This window comes from Physella acuta, unplaced genomic scaffold, assembly GCF_028476545.2.
Source record: "Physella acuta isolate Inbredline_101_S28 unplaced genomic scaffold, ASM2847654v3 ptg000580l, whole genome shotgun sequence".
Classification (NCBI taxonomy): Eukaryota; Metazoa; Mollusca; class Gastropoda; family Physidae; genus Physella; species Physella acuta.
This window is the reverse complement of record NW_026732099.1, coordinates 517,427-533,033: the sequence shown is the minus strand read 5'-3', so window position 1 is coordinate 533,033 and position 15,607 is coordinate 517,427. Positions and strand designations below refer to the sequence as shown.

Here is a 15,607-nt window from a genome sequence, read left to right as displayed (position 1 = left end):
GGGTTCCCAACCTGGGGGTCGCGAATGCCTTTCTGGGGGGCGCCAACTGATATACTAAACCTTAGTAATGAGAAACAAAACATAAATATTTAGAAAAATATCTGAAATTTGGCTTTACTAACATCACTGGAAATGGAATAGGGAAGAGGCCTTGCGTACTATACAAAATTGTTCTCAGTCACGAGTTTATGAAATCTCCAAAACTTAAACGTCATTTGAGATATGGAGGTCTTTCGTCGGCATGAAGCTAGTTGCAAACGTCAGAGACTTGATCGAACAGGAAGTTTTCACCAAGGAAACACAGCATTAGTGCAAGCATCAAATGATGGTGCGATAGAAATTGCCAAGCAAAAAAAAAAGCACAATAGGAGAACATCTCATCAAACGCTGCATGTTGAAGATGGTGAAGTTAATTCTTGGGAATTCCAGTGCAGTAAAGATGCAACAAATATCTCTGCCTAGTAATACTAATAAATAAAAATGTTATAATGAAATCAAGCTTTAAACCGTTGTTTGCTTTTCAAGTTGATAAATCAACAGACGTGAGTTCGTGTTCGCTGTTGCTAGTCATATATTCATTCATATGTTAGCAAGGAAGAGTTGCTATTTTGTGAAGATAGCATGGAGAAAATGAATGCGTTTTATAAAACTGGATGATTAAAATGGGTTAAAACGGCTGTGGGGGTTTGTACGAATGGTGTGCCATCTATGTTTAGGTCAAAGTCGGGCTTTCAGAAAACAGAAAATATTTAGCTCCCTAACCACTGCCCTCGCCATCAAGACTCCATTGGTTGAAAAAGTCATAATTTATATTAAATCTGGAGCCTGCAAAGAACTTAGCAAATACAGGATTAAAGATCACGAGGTTCGGCTTTTCTACACTACAGTACGCTGGCTGTCAAACGAAATGTTGTGCATCGTGTTTTTGAATTGAAATCTGAAATAAAACTGTTCTTGGAAGTGCAAACGAATCAAAACCTTTTAGTATACTTAAAACGACATAGAGTAGTTGGAGAGCGTATCATACCTAGCAGATATATTCGAACATCAACATAAGCTTAAGCCGAAGCTTCAGGAAAAATGAAAGAATATTATCACTTTCCATGATAATCTCGGGGCATTTTTATCAAAGCTGCAAAATTGGCGAAGGAAATAAATCTAAGAAATATTGTAAAATTGAGAAACTCTGCAGTGTGGTAGATGAATCTGATAGTGAGATAATTAAATTTTTGAAAGAAGCAATTTCTGGGCATCTTGAATCTCTTGTAAACGAACTGCAGCGCTATTTCTATGAGCTGAAAAAAAGAAGAATCTGCATTGACACATTACCCATTCTCTGCTTCCTTTGATTTTGCCAGCGTTCCCGATGAATTAGAAGATGAATTCTTTGATTTGCAGAATGATTTCGCGTAATATGAAAAACTGCACACAATTTTGGTGTAGTATTCACCATTCATACCCAAACGTAAAATTGATTGACTTTTCGAGAATATATTTTCAACACTATTCTCCGATTAAAAACATAATTAAGAAATAAATTGAATGTTGATGATGACATAGGTTGGCATTAACAAAAACGTAACCGCGAATGTTTAGTAAATAGGATGCAATTTTACTCATGGTATTACAACAGATATCAAGAGTAGTTCATATTGAAAGTCTACTAGCAAATCTTATTTTAGTGCTTGTTAATTTCCATACTAATTTCGGCTTTTTAATTCTATGGGGGCGCGGGCCACATACATTTTATAAAAGGGGGTCGCCACTCGAAAAGGTTTGGGAACCACTGGTCTAATTCAAAGATATAAAATGTAAGTTTCATGACTCTATTCCTTATCACCGTTTGTAGAAACATTTTTTTCAAACAGTTAATAAAATATTTAAGACTGACAATTAAGTTAACATTAAAAAGAAATAAAATAATTGCGCGCAATAACAGTTTTGATATCCGTAATGTGTTTCTTGAAGCATGTTTTACTGTATTTTTGTATTTCCAACGAAACGTTTAAAAAGCGTCTGTGTAATAAAAAAATGTCTGATCTTTTCTTAGTCTTAATAAAATTCTAATAAGGATGTTTTTGTTTATCCTATGTTTGTAATTTTCAGCTAAAGTTAAAGACCTATTTAAAACATTATTAAAGCTGTATAGTGTTTCATGACTTTCGTAGAATTATTGTCATTTTTAGATTTTGAAGGGTTATATCATGTCTTTAATTCATAATTAATTTATAATTTTGTCGAACTTAAACCTTAGATACATTTTTATAATGCCAGGCTAAATAAAATGTTTTGGTTTTTTTTATTTCAACACGTTCTGTGATATATGTATTATATTATTAGTTGCAAATTTGTATTTAATTTATAAAACATTATTTTTGTTATATGCTAAGAAAATATCTTAATAACAGACTTTAATTATTATATGTTTAAAGCCAAAAATTAATTTATAACACTTGTGACATATAATTCGTAAATTCTTTGTAGAATTTGCCAAAAATCCAAATTGTTTAAAATGGATCTGGTGTATATAAGAGCAACATTTTGAAAATTATTTAAAAGCATTGAAAATATAAATCTATGAGACCTCCATGTTCATTAAAAGTAGTTAATGAATAGATAAGATTGTCATTTTCATTCTCTTTCTAAAAATTTATTTAATAAAATTTTAATATATATATAATTTAATTCTTTAGTTGTACTTCTAAATATGTGTTTAGACATTCACATTGCAATTATAAAGTAAGAATATAGCCTACTTTAGCTAACAAATTATTATCTTTTAAAATAATTCGCTTGGTATGGATTCACTTACAAAATATTATTAAATCGAATAAAAGGGAGGTAAGTTTTGATTACTTTTTTAAAAAAAAACACATATTAAGTTACTTCCCTTATAGCCTATTTACAAGTAATTAATTTTAGCATGATACTGTATTTAGAGACCCAGCTCTAAAGGGTACCTGACTTACCATAGGGAAAAAATGGCGCACTGACGAGCGTATCCCCTCGTATACCGAGGTTATTGAAACAGGGATATTAATCTTTATCTGCTCCTTGTGTCTTGGGCATGAACTGTAAAAAGTCAGGCGCTTATTGGCTTACCTACCACGCGTTTAAATCAGTTGCGGAACTAGAAAAAAAGGGCCACTCCGCAAAAAAATTTATTGAGCCCCCCACCCCCCCCCCGTAAATATATATATATATATATATATATATATATATATATATATATATATATATATATATATATATATATATATATATATATATATATATACAAACACGAAATACGAACATGTTATAGCCTACTCATTGCTGGCCTGTTCGCGCTTTGAAAAAAAAATGTTTTTATTTTTAATTAAAACAAGTTACTACGTCATGTCATATGTGTAAGTGCATTGGTGTTTTGAGAAAATAGTTTTTTTTTATCTATGCTATAGGGCCTCCAAACATTTAGTAAGCCAAAAGAATATAAAATGTGAAAATTTTGTAGAAGTAATGGTGTCTTGTGTTTTGATTATTTTTATGGTTTTTTTTTTGGTATTTATATTATTAATGTAGAATACATTTCTTTTTTGTACAATGTCATTCTTTAGTAAGTACTTTATAAATAAACCGGGAGTGATCTCCCCTAAACTTTCTCGAATATTCTAATATAACACTACGGGGGATGGCAACTCGGGATATAGACTTCTAGACATGATTTTTAATCCATATTAAATACTCAAACTTTTAAAAATAGAATATAATCTCGTAGAAAAAAGAAATGCACACCAAGTGAACGCTAAATAAAGATGTGCATAATAGTGCGCAATATTATTAGTTTTTTACTTTCTCGTATATACGAAGTATAGAGAAAGTCTTGTAATCGTGCAAAAAAAAATCGAGATTTTTGCAAATCTCGACGTTTTGCATCTCACTGATACGGAAAAACATAATTTTGCAATCTTGTCCGTATGTCTGTGTGTGTGTGTGTGTGTGTGTGTGTGTGTCCGTGTGTAAACACGATAACTTGAGTACCGTTACAGCTAGGTTGATGAAATTTCATATATAAGTATTTAATCAAAATCGTAGATCCGTATCAACTTTTGAGCGATTTCCGATAACCGGAAGTGGTACTTTTCCTACTTTGAATTTTTCAAAAGCCTATAACTTGAGTACTATTTCAGATAGACTTTCTCTATACTTCGTATATACGAGAAAGTAAAAATGATAAGTAAGAGAAGTAATTGCTTTTAATGTGTTTAGTACAAATCTATTAAAAGGAGCTTATGATAACCCCTATTTGACTATTTAAAAAAGGAAATAAGTCATGGAAGTGGTTTGAACGTTTGCTTATCTTTGTTAATTTTAATGAACCTTTATTTGAGTGGCTGCCGGTCACGTGACCAGGTTATTTACTATCAGCTTCCCCGCACTACCGATTAAGACTTAACAGTGATGGATTTTATAATTCAACTAGCTTCTAGATTATTTAGGTTTAGTTTATATTCAACTATTAAAACATTTAGCTGCCACAAAATAGAATCTAGATCTAGGTTCTAACACCAGTCTAGATTCTAGACTAGTTCTAGATTTAACGACATCGTTGTCCGCTCAGAACAACTTTGTGAATGGGTTTTGTTTTGTATTTCATCTAATCTAAAATCTAGATTATTTACATCTAGATCACATTTAGCGCTTAAATGTAGTAATTTTGTTCAAGTAAAATAGTACTAAACAGTTGAAAATGGGTTAGATCAATATTAAATATGATTTTTGTCCTGAGTGTTAGATTTAGATCTAGAGATCTAGTTAGTTGCAAGTTCCTGTGACAAAACAATGTAGAAACCAAATCAATTAACAATGTTTGTTCAATTTATTGTCTTTGTTATTTCTCTGTATACTTAGAATAAAGTAGACTTTTTTGTAATTTACTTGGTATGCTGTAGATAGTACGTCTATGTATTTACTGACATAAACAAAGGGCATTCATATTTTGTTGGTAACCTGCAGCCAAGTATAATGTGGATTATGGTGCATACACTTATTGAACTTTCTTTTATAATTATATACAGTTCAGACAAGCACTTTAACAATTCAAATAAAGTGATTATGATGAAAACTACTTCAACTTCAAGAAATTGTGTCTTCTTGTAAATGTTAAAGCTATTGGGGATTGCGCATATACTATAACAAAGCAAGACAATACCCTACAAATAAAAATCTGACAAATAAAATTTACATAGATTCCCTATTTGCAATGAACATAGGTTTGTTAATGATATTATAGCAAACAGTTGGCACGGTTATAAGAAAACAACTGAAATTGAACATATGTGGGTTTTATTTTTAATGAGATTAGAACAGTTAAATACTCAAAGCAATAATCTTTTCGGTTGAAGTCATGCAAAGTTGGCAAAAGCTGCAAAATGTGTTTAACCTGGTGGATGGTGTGATAGTCCTTTAAGATACTTGTGTGAACCATCTAAAACCTGTTCAAAAGAGCAATAAAAATTGCATGAGCATCTTATTTAACATACTACTAATACATAAAGTGATATTTGAAGTGGATTGAGATCTTATAATTCTAGACAGATAATACAACAGACAAGGAAGCCATTTTATGTACGCCTTGTTTATTCTGTATCGGAAAAGGAAAACATAACATGCAAGGGACATCACTCAAACATTATAAGACTAATACAAGAACAATGAGTTCCCCCCAAAATAAAGCTTAATATATTACAATATTAATTATATAATTAAAGTTAAGCTTTATCTAGATATCTAGATCTTTCTTTTATAAAGCAGGCTACAGTTAATATTCTATTATTGATCTACAAGGATTGCTGTATTACCATAGTACTAGATCTAGTAGAAATCTAAATCTATAGATTCTATTTAAAAATTTACTATATTTATTTTTTATTTAGGCCTACAATGTCAATATCTGCAAACTTATGTTAGTCTAGAATTATAATACTAACTTTTTACCAAAGGTTTCAGTAAATTATTAGATTAAATTTTAAATAATAATGTAATCTAGATTCTCTAGATCTAGACTGTCCTTGATCTAGATTCTAGATCTAGATCTAGAATCTAGCTGTGAAGTGGAAGATCTAGTCTCTAGTCTAGATCTAAAATCTAAAGTATGAATCTAGACTCAGTCTAGAATCTGAGAAGATTCTAGATCTATTAATTAACAATTATAGAATCTAGATCTAGATCAATTTTTATAAATGTAGGCTTACATGGAGCCGATCAAAACTAGATATCTAAATTATCTAGATCTAGAATCTAGACGCAGTAGTATAGGCTAGTAGAGTAGTAGTAGATCTAGATCTAGTATCGGTATTATTATACTATTGCTAGAAAATAAAAAAAATAATTACCTTTTAATTTTTCTAACCTTCACAGAATAACATTTGCTTCGTTTCAGCTTTTGGGATTGCTTTCATGTTAGATTTGTAGGCATTCTAGAGTGCTAGATCGAGATTCTACTTGAAACCTTGTCTGTGTCGTCCTCGGTCGAGCAGAGCCGGCGATTTAAATTTTATTAATTAAATCTACTTTGATAACTTGTTTTATCATGACTTGTGTGCAGATCTGTTTACACATTTATGTGCAGTGTTAAAAATAACTTAGAGTATTAGAAAATATTGAGAAACAGCTTAAAAACACCGTCGATGTGACAATGGAAATATAGTGGGTATTGGCCATGTTTACAAAATAACTCTCCGGATCACGTGACGCGGAAGCAAAATAGTGTAAATGTCCATTGTACTAGTAGGAGAGAGAGGATTCGGCTTTCACAGTGGTTTAAAAACAAAGGGAAAGAGATATACAAAAGCGTGGGGTGGTGTCTATAGAATAAATATAATCAAACCGCAGCTACGGTAATCGTTATACAAAACAACCATTAGTTCAAAAATGCACGAAAATTAGATTTTGTCGGCCTTTTGTCTTGTCGGCCTTTTGTCTTGTCGGCCTTTTGTCCATGTCGGCATATGTCCCATCACCACGATTCAGAAGATAATCACTTTACACAAAGCCTATTATTTTCTTGGTCAATAATTATTCAACTACTATTCTCGTATAAATAAACATAAAACTATCCTTGATATCGACATTACACGAAGTATCTCTCACGTTCTCCCTAGTCCGAACTATCTAGCTTGCATACCATAACAACCCGTTCCTATGGCAAAACTTCACTCTCTTTCATCCGCGTCATCAAACATGCATTCGTCATATCTAGTAAAAAATCCAGTAGTGGCCAAGGGGCCTACGACGAATTCCCGAAAACAAAAGCCCGATTTAGAATGTCTATTTTAACATTATAATTTATGATGTAATGCTCACATGTGTCCCTTCAAACGACCTTCGGGCAAGTGGCTTTCCGAGATTGGTCGCATTCGGGCAAGTGTCCGTTCAGGCATTTGTCGTATTCCGACAAGTATCCATTCGCACATTTGTCTCATTCGGGAAAGTGTCCATTCGGTCTTTTGTCGTATTTGGGCAAGTGTGAAATCGGGTATTTGTCGCATTCGGATAAGTGTCTTTCAGAAAACTTGCGGGTCCCTTGGCCACGTAGTCGACCTGCGACTGTCATGATGGTAAAATGTGTGAATTCTTTACCTTAATCCCTTTATGTGGAGCAAAAAATATAAATTAGTGGTAAAACAAATACAATTTTCAATAGCATTTTCAGAAAAATGGTCCCTTTTTCTGTTAAAGTACTAAAGTTGTTTTTGAAAAGTCGGTAGGAAAAATGAAAATCATGTAGCTACTTAATAAATAAGTTTGTCATTCATGTTTTTATATTATTTCTCCAGTAAATAGTTATTATTAAAGTTATAACTCCGTTCAATGATTAGACCTCCAAGTAATTTTTCAATAAACTAAACCTCGGCTTATTTTTGTAGTCTAATTTTGTTCACATTGCTTAGTTAAATGGTTTTTTGTCTTATCTGACAGGTGGTACTTTATTAATGAACTACAACACATTTTTATAATCTATTTAGATTTAACATTAACAAAACAAAAACGACGATATATCGTGTTAGTGTGTTCTTTAACTATATACACCTTTCATGAATAATATCAACTTTATTTAGATATAGGAGAATAGAGGATGGGGTGGGGGAGGTTAGCCAGCTTATTTTTACAAGCCTAACAATGTGCATACACATTAATGATCATTGCAAGAATGCAGATTTATTTCCACTTTGCAGTCAGCTTATTCGAGCCCTTAATAAAGAATAAATCTCCACGAAAAAAACGTTGTTGTGTTCTCTCAATTATTTAGATTTTTAATGTTGTTATTGATTACATAGTTACATGGTATTGTTGTGAAGAACGGCTGTTAAGATACTAAGTGTGAGAATGCAAAACTAGTACGATTATCTCTTTAGCCTGCGTAGTTGTATAGGGAGAAGATCTGGGTGCCTACCAGTGCCTAACCAAGGATGAAATGCAGAACAATCAGACACTGAAACAGACACGACATTTTATTATCTGACCGAGGAAGCGTGTCGAATTTAATTTCAAGACTTACTCCCTGAGAATAATGAGGACTTTAAAATATACAGCAACAACATCAAGACAGCTTTTGATAAGTGGTTCGAAGCATCCCGGCTAGGGCCAACTGTGCAAAACTTGAAAGAATGTATCCTGGTTAATAAAGTACTAACTTAAGTGGACAAAGGTGTGTTTAGTTATCTACATGAACGAAAACCGAGAACCCTGGATACTGTGACAGACCTTTGTCAGAAATATCAGCCGGCTCACCCTGACAGACCCATTAGGAAAATGCAGGACCATAATATCTTTACTGCACAAGCCCAGAATGTCAACAGGGACAGATAGTCCTTTGGAGAGGGTAGCCGTCACATGGAGACTAACATAAATAGAAGGAACCCTATACCAGAACAGAGATATTGTTCCCGATGTAGACAGTCAAGACACACAACTACAAGCTGCAGATATAGAGGGGCAAATATGGACAGGACCATTCAATGTTTTGAGTGTCAAGGATTTAGTCACTTTAAGAGAGACTGTCCAAGTGGGAAGGGGGGTATGTCCTCCAGGGGTATTAATCTCCTTAATAGTGGTAGATGACTATCATTGGTTCTAAACAGTAGTAACAAATACTAGACTGGGTACTATACAGTGCTGAGTAAGGGATAGAATTGTGAGGACACTTAGGGATACTGGGGCAAATGTTTGTGGGGTTAAAAGGAATTTTGTACAATCGCATCAATATACACAGAGAGGAGAGTAAGGGTATAAGGGTTTGGTTGAATCGTTCACTCGTGGCCCATCGCAGTTATCAATATTAAGACACCTTAATTTACGGGTAGCGTTAGGGCTGCAATTTTCACTAAAGGACCATGTGATTTTATTCCGGGGATTATAAAAGTGATATCTGATCGATGTGATAACCAGATTTCAGAATGGATGACTAGACATCACCTAAACATGGTGTAGACTTGGGAACTAACTAGGAAGGAAATGGGAGCTATGAAAATTTATAGTGACATTAGTGAGAAAAAGATAATAGAAGAATCATCAACCGTCCAAAAATCATTGAATAATGCTAGTCTGTGGACCCCTACACAATTTCAAGAGGAACAGATGTATGACCCTAGCTTAGCAAATCATTTAGACTAGCTAAGATAACCTCTAGAAATTTCTCTAAAACCACAGAACATGGACTTGTTGTTAAAGATAGTACGCTAATGAGAATCTTTAGAGACCAAACCAAGGAATGCAAACAATTGGTGATACCACACAGATATAGAAACATCATATTCAATCAGGCTCACGATCTGTGTCTTGCTGGACACATGGGTAGGAGGGAAAAAAAGCAGAAAGTTCAGTCAGCAATTTATTGGCCTATAACCGATAGGGATATATCAGGATACAAACAATATTTTAGGGTCTGCATGAATAAAACTAGAACGCCCAGTTGGCACCTATACAGACAACTTATTTGGTTTGCAGGCCATTCGAAAATATAGCAATAGATATAATTGAACCGTTACAACCATATTCTGCCAGGGGACATAGGTTTGTCTTGACCGTTGTCAATTTTGCTACGAGATGGCCTGAAGCATTCCCTCTCAAAAATACAACTTATGGGGACATTGTGAAATGTTTCATACAGGTGTTTTCGAGAACTAGAATCCCTGATACAATACTATCGGATAAGGGAACCGAGTTCACATAAGAAATTACTAGGCAAATTGCGTGCTTGATGGGGATCAAACATACCTTCAATATCTCATACCATCCCCAAAGGAATGGTATAGGTAAACGCCTGATGGCACGATAAGTTTAATGATGGGTATTATACGTAAGGGAAATGCTAACGAAAGGTATGTTGAACGCATGGAATGATGACGCATAGTGTAAAAGTGACATTTTTGTGTAGAGACCGGTTGCTGGGTATTGTATGTGAGTAAGTCTGATTTTTTAGTCTTTGTGAAAGGGTGCACATGTGTCCAGTAACAGGATGAAAATAAGAAGTGGAGAAATCTTTTCATCTTGTTGATTAGTCGTCACCTGTGTTGTCTGGATGAATAATTGTATAATGCTTGCCCACGGTTAAAATATCTTCATATGGTAGTGGGATTCAAATATGGTATTGAATCGGACTGCTCTAACCTCTCACATAGCTTAACAAATCGCACGTTTCACAATCTATAACGTTGACATCTTGTGGTAAATTTAACTTTAGCTCACGTCTACATACACAACGTAATTTGATATGAGTAGGATTAATGACTAACTGCAGGAGTCGAATGTAGATGTTAATCAACACACAGCATCTGATAAATCAATAAAACAAATCACACGAGCTAGTTGGGGTATAATTGGTTTCCTATACCACGAGGGTCATGTATACTCTTCGTTAGTATTATAATCTTCATATCTTGACTCGAAGAATCACCTACATTCCCTGTATTAGAATGATATTATATTCCTTGCTGTTAATTATCACCGATTGCATACGTGTGAACATATTGTAGTGATGACTAAGCTTGTTTACAACAACCAATAGAAATTGTTCACGTTTGATAGCTAATGTTATCCTACAAAAAAACTGTTCCATGGTATGCCTACAATACACCAAAACTGTTTGCTTTAAAGCAAGTGAAAAATCGTATTCAACCTTATATATTTTACGGGTTTATTTTGCACTAATTCACTTTTTGAACTTCAAATCATTTTCTAAGGATAACGTAGTTTAAAATTATATGTATTTGTTTAGAGTTTTATGGAAAATGATAGATTAATTTTATAACTAATACGTAGTTGTTTTATGAATAAAGTAATAATGTAGTAATAAAGTAATAATCGGTAATTAGTTCAGAATTATTAATCTTCGCTTTAAAAATAACACATGAAAATTATATTCTTCAGTTGGTTGTAGCTCATGAAAATGAAACTTTTGCTTCTTATTATGGTATGTTTTGCAGTTCTCGTGACTACAACAGAAAGGTGGGCAATCTTGATTTTTGTTTCTTTAAAAAATACAAAAATAAAATATATATAAATGTATAATTCAGAGCTTAACCCAAGTATCTTCCTTTAAAAAGTTTTTGTTTCAAAACTGGTTTACGTTCTAATATTAAATTCATGTACTTTCAAGTTTAAACAATTGTGAGAAAATATAAAAAATGTATTTTTCACGCACAAACAAAAAAAAACACCAATTCACCGACTTCTAAATCACATTCTGTTTATCTAACTAAACATATATCTCCCCATGTTTACTTCTACCCAAACAGCTGCCATTGTGGTAAGACAATGTTTCGATGCATCAATCAATCTTATTGTTGCGATAAATACAATTGCATATTTGGGTAAATAGCTTTTTTTTTTCATTGTTTAAAATTATTCAACTGTAATTTGGAACACATATTTTAAGATTTCAATCAGAGGCTTAACCGCGCATAAACAGTTGACACGTATACTTAATTGTGTTAGCAGGGATCCCTTCCAAAATTAAAAAAAAAGAACGAAGAAGAAAACATTAAAAAGACTCAACCGTTATATGTAGTTACACACAAGCATGTTATGCGATGATCTACACGCTAATATAATACGTGAAAAGAAATTGTTGTAAATATAGTGCAGTCTCGTAAAAACTGGACAAAAAATGACAGCTGTAGAACAGCACAAACTCAACAAAACTGATTAACAAAAATTTCATTAGTAGGACTTACGTACAGACACCTAGAGTTGTAAAACTGGACGTATCTCTACAGTGCGGGTGCTAAATATTTTTTTCTCAAATAATTAAACATTTTTTAATTATAACATCATTATAATTAAACATGTTTCTTTCTATTTTAACAGAGATAAAGGTGGGCACTGCATTCCTGAAGGAAAGAGGAAATAAAAAATTATAAATTACTTTCATTCTTTTACATTTATTCAGTTTATAACAATGCTTTAAATTTTAATGTATACATGTCTTTTGTTGTTCGTATGTTTATTCGAAAAGATGCCCTGTTCTACCTACGTCGTTTTCTATAATGGTGACCCGTCTAAAGAGCGCACGACAAAAGAGCGCCGACATAAGAGCGCAGACAAAAAAGTGCCGACATAAGAGCGCCGACATAAGAACGCCGACATAAGAGCGCAAACTAAAGATCGAAAAACAATATTTAATAAATAAAAACAATAAAATTAACTTAGATCAGACGGCATCGTTTAATGTTCTATACTAAAATAGACACAAATGCTAGCGTATATATTAAAGTTTGTAAAGATTCCAGTTGTATACAAGAGATCTACGACAAATTCCCGAAAAACACTAGCCCGATTAAGAATGTCAATTTTTATATTATAATTTATGATACAATGTTAAGTTTTTTTCTGGCAAACGACCTTCGGGCAAGTGTCCATTCGGGCGATTGTCGCATTCGGATAAATGTCCGTTCAGGTAATTGTCAAATTCGGGCAAGTGTCTTTCGGGAAAACTACCGGCTCCCGTGGCTTAATAGTTGATCTTTGACTGTCATGATGCTAAAATGTTGGATTTTTTTACCTTTATCTCCTCATACATCTTATGTCGAGTAAAAAAATAAAAATAAGGGGTCAAAAGAATATTTACAAAATGAATTCACGTGAAGACCACTAAACCAAAATTGTCACACTTTTTCACTTTCGAGAAAACGAAATTTAGTGTTTGCCGACTCTGGTACGTGTTACATTTAGAATTAAAATTATTTTTCTTATGAAGATAGTGTTCAATCCTTGATATGCAGGTTTATTCATTTAGTTGCCAGATCAAACCACGTGATCAGAATAAATTTTTAAAAATACATAAATTCTTTTAACATGTTTTGATTTTCCCTTGTAATTCTACTAAATTCAAGTTAAATGATTGAAAATCACGGCTCCCCGGTCAAAAACATAAACCCCCCGCGACATAAACCCCCTGGACAAAAATCACCCGCGACATAAACCCCCTAGACAAAAACCCTCGCGACATAAACCCCCTGGACAAAAAACCCCCGCGACATAAACCCCCTGGACAAAAAACCGCCGCGACATAAACCCCATGAACAAAACTCCCCAGTGATATAAACACCCTGGACAAAAACCCCCCGCTACATAAACCCCCTGGACAAAAACACCCCAATTGAGGTTTATATAAGGAAAAACCAAAGATGATGAGAACCAAAATTAATATGTAAATACAAAACAGACATTAGAAAAAAACTGTTATATTTTTATTATAACTTTGAAAAGACAGATTGTGAGCGATGCTTTGCAAGCCAGCAAGAGGAAATAAATAATTATGATTTATTTTCATTTAACATTTATTCAGTTTAAAACAATGTTATAATGTATTCATTTCTTTTGTTGTTCGTATGTTTATTCATAAAGATGCCCTGTTCAACCTACGCCATTTTCTATAATAAATTAGACACAAGATTGCGTATATATATATTAAAGTAAGTAAAAAATCCAGTAGTGGCCAAGGGGCCTACGACGAATTCCCGAAAGACAAAAGCCCGATTAAGAATGTCTATTTTAACATTATAATTTATGATGTAATGCTCACATCTGTCCCTGCAAACGACCTTCGGGCAAGTGGCTTTCCGAGATCGGTCGCATTCTGGCAAGTGTCCATTCGGGTATTTGTCGTATTCCGGCAAGTATCTATTCGGATATTTGTCTTATTCGGGAAAGTGTCCATTCGGTCGTTGGTCGTATTCGGGCAGTGTCCATTTGGGTATTTGTCGCATTCGGACAAGTGTCTTTCAGAAAACTTCCGGGTCCCTTGGCCAAGTAGTCGACCTGCGACTGTCATGATGGTAAAATGTGTGATTTCTTTACCTTAATCCATTCATGTAGAGCAAAAAATATAAATTAGTGGTAAAACGAATTCAATTTTTACTAGCATTTTCAGAAAAATGGTCCCTTTTTCTGTTAAAGCACTAAAGTTGTTTATTATGTATGAGCATATACAAAAAATGCCGAGCTCGACAAAACACACTATAGCAACTCTAGAACCGTTCGCAGAAAATTGTCATTTTCTTCCTTAACAACGCATCGATACGCTTTTCTAAATTGACGGTAGCAAGTTTTAGAGGATTGAACGTTCAGTAGGAAAAATGAAAATCATGTAGCTACTTAATAAATAAGTTTGTCATTTAAGTTTTTATAGAATTTCTCCAGTAAATAGTTGTTATTAAGTTATAACTCCGTTCAATTATTAGACACGTTTTTATAGTATTTCTTCAGTAAATAGTTTTTAATAAAGTTATAACTCCGTTCAATGATTAGACCTCCAAGTAATTTTTTGGTCCAATAAACTAAACATCGCTTTATTTTTGTAGTCTAATTTTTTTCTCATTGCTTAGTTCATTTTTTTTGTCTTATCTGACAGTGGGTACTTTAAAAATGAACTAACGATATTTTTTAAATCTTTTTAGAACAATTGAATAATTTTATCTGTTAAATGTAAAAGGTCATGTGATTGTAAATTAATTTCGTCGCTGGTATCAACAATATATAGGTATAGTTTAATGTAGAAATTTCCGTATTTTTAATTCATTGTTTGTGTTTTTAGCTATGATTTTTAATTAAGTAGGACATGGTGTGTAGCTTCTAATATTTAACATTGCATAAACAAAAACGGTGATTTATCGTGTTGGTGTGTTCTTTAACTAAATACACCTTTTGTGAATAATTTCAACTTTATTTAGAATAGAGGGTTGGGTGGGGGAGGTTAGCCAGCTTATTTTTACAGGTCTAACAACGTGCATACACATTAATGATCAGTGCAAGAATGCAGATTTATTTCCACCTTGCAGTCAGCTTATTCGAGCGCTTTATAAAGAATAAATATCCACAAAAGAAACTTTTTGGTGTTCTCTAAATTATTTTGATTTAAGTGTGGTTATTGATTACATATTTATATGTTATTGTTGTGAAGCACGACTGTTAAGATAAGAAGTGTGAGAATGCAAAACGAGTCTGATTATCTCTTTAGCCTGCGTAGTTGTATAGGGAGAAGATCTGGATGCATGTCATTACCTAAACAAGGATGAAATGAAGAACGATCCGACCCTGAAACAGACATTATTGAATTAAATTTCAA

General features: G+C 33.3%; 1 long non-coding RNA gene across 5 annotated transcripts; it reads left to right on the top strand.

Moving 5' to 3' along the window:
* The first annotated feature begins 10,980 nt into the window (after window positions 1-10,980).
* LOC131947065 (uncharacterized) lies at window positions 10,981-12,590 on the top strand. Of its 5 annotated transcripts, none has more exons than XR_009387828.1 (4): window positions 10,981-11,099; window positions 11,410-11,487; window positions 11,778-11,852; window positions 12,349-12,590. It is a non-coding gene; the product is annotated as an uncharacterized LOC131947065 (long non-coding RNA). The 5 variants fall into 5 exon arrangements; XR_009387832.1 differs by lacking the exon at window positions 10,981-11,099 and adding an exon at window positions 11,119-11,149; XR_009387830.1 differs by lacking the exon at window positions 10,981-11,099 and adding an exon at window positions 11,131-11,174.
* Window positions 12,591-15,607: the final 3,017 nt, after the last annotated feature.